The sequence below is a fragment of the Macaca fascicularis genome, chromosome 14 (assembly GCF_037993035.2).
Source record: "Macaca fascicularis isolate 582-1 chromosome 14, T2T-MFA8v1.1".
NCBI lineage: Eukaryota > Metazoa > Chordata > Mammalia > Primates > Cercopithecidae > Macaca > Macaca fascicularis.
The window spans coordinates 101,383,855-101,386,406 of record NC_088388.1 but is presented as its reverse complement, the minus strand read 5'-3'; positions in this window follow the sequence as shown (position 1 = coordinate 101,386,406).

Genomic DNA, 2,552 nt, shown 5'->3' with positions numbered 1-2,552 from the left:
AAGCTGACTATCAATTGTCCTTTGACTTATGGAATGGCAGTCAACAAGTAATGGGTCTCTTAGGTCACTAGTGTTGAGAAATGCAGACTGTATTCAGCTCTGGTACCTGAGCTCTTTTAAGAAAAAATGTGGGAAACAAATGAGAAGCATAACTAACAGTCATACAATTCTTCCCATTTAGGTTAAGACAGGGAAGAAAGAGATCCAAACCACAAGAAAGAAAGTACAAAACTAAAGTACGGGCTGCGTGCAGTGGCTCACACCTGTAATCCCAGCACTTCGGGAGGCAGAGGCAGGTGGATCACCTGAGGTCAGGGGTTTGAGACCGGTCTGGCCAACATGGTGAAACCCTGGCTCTACTAAAAATATTAGCCAGTTGTGGTGGCGGGCCCCTATAATCCCAGCTACTTGGGAGGCTGAGGCAGGAGAATCACTTCAACCCAGGAGGCAGAGGTTGCAGTGAAGCGAGATCATATCATTGCACTCCAGCCTGGGCAACAAGAACGAGACTCCATCTCAAAAGCAAACAAACAAATAAAAACAGAAGTACGGTTTAGCAAGAGATTAAAAAATAAAAAGTAAATGTTCTGGAGCCACTTCCACCTGGACTGTATACAATTCACACTCTACCACTTGCTATCTCTAGCAAATTACTTGGTTTCACTGGGCCTCAATTTCCACATTTGTATTATAAAAAGGAGACATGTTTCCTATGGTTTTAAGGATTATGGAAGGCAATAAAAAATCCAAACAAAGCATCTGACATTCATCTGTCTGCTCAACATAATGGGCAACTGCTAGGACACTGATTAACTGATTATCATCATTAAGAGGGCAAAAAAGATGAGACTAAAACCCTAATCTCAAACCCAGGTCCATGTGAGAATTTTGCAAGCAGATAAAGTATAAATTACACTATGTTTAGTTATATTTTTTGCATTGTTTTTACGGAATGTGAAAAACACAGAAGTCTTTAAACTGCTAGCTGAATAAAGCCAAATAAGATAACTCTTTTATAAATAGATGGCAAATCGTAAGCTGTTACAGTTATACTGTAAGCATCAGTATGTTATACTATACAGCAGCCCATGTTAATTTTTAAAAATATAAGGATAGCTTATTGGGACAGTTTGTTAAAAAAGCACAAGCTAAGGAGTCAGGCAGATCTGTGTTCAAATCTTACTTTGCAAAATTGCTGAAAGGATCAGCGCCAATGTGCTTTAAAGTATCCATTAAGGGCAGTTTGTATTACTTTGCTAAGGCTGCTATAAAGTACCAATGACTGGGTGGCTTAAACAACAGAAATTTATTTTCTTACCGCTCTGGAAGCTAGAAGGCCAAGATCAAGGTGTTGGTAGGTTTGCTTTCTTCTGAGGCCTCTTTCTCAGGTGTCTTCACATAGTCACCCCTCTGCATCTGTATCCTAATCCCTTCTTAGAACACCAATCATGTTGATTAGCAGTCACCTATATAATCTCATTTTACCTTATTTGCCTCTTTAACGGCCCCATTTCCAAATACAGGTACATTCTGAGGTACTGGCAATTAGGACTTCAACATATAAATTTGCGGGGGATACAAATGAACCTACAGCACATCTCAATTGTTTAAAGCATTTAGCACTGTATCTGGCAAACGGGATCCTCGATAGAGCAGCTATTACAAGCAAGATAAGAAAAAAAGAGAATAGTTTTTAAAAAGATTTAATAGTATCCTGTGACAACAAGGGGGATTGGTTTTATGACTTAGACATATTGGGTTGTTCTAACTAAAGGACTTCTAATTTGATTCCTTGAGGGTGCTAATTATCCCTTCAGCAATCATACGTCCAGGATGAAAAGCAGAGAAAAGTTAACAATGTTTTAACATTGTTCTGAGTCTACTGAATTTGCGGGGGGGGGGGGGTGGAATTCCCTCTTTATATTCCCTCCATAATGGCTGGGAGTTTCTCTCGTGAGGTCTTTAATCTAGGTATATGCATCTGGACTTATATACATGTATCAGCATATCAGGACAGAAACAAAGGCAAGAGAAGAGACTGGGGGATACAGGAATTCTTACTCTTCCCATGTTCTCTAAAGGAATCCAAAAGAGTTGTGAGGTGAGAAGAAAAAGGAAGAGTTTTTAACATTAGACTTCCTTATCCACCTGGCTTCAGAAGTCTGCCACAGAGTGAGATCTAAGAAAGGTCAAATATGGCTGGACCAAGAAAGGAGGTACTAACCATTCATTGCCTGTATGCCGCCACCTCACCTCATCAACACCTATGCAACAAAGCAATTACACGATTGTCTGAAAATAATGCCTATTTATCTAATTTAAGAGTTTTTTGAAATTAACGTTGGATTCATTTTTCATCCAACATTGTATCTATAACATACAAAGCAACAAGAGACTGTCATCTAAAGAAATTTCACAGATAACATTATTTTTAAAACAATAATTTCTCATGAATGCAATTTTTTACTTAATAGCTGGCATTTGAGTACAATGAAGACACATGAAAATTACTTTTTAAATCAGGACAGAAAAAATATTCTGGTAACACAATC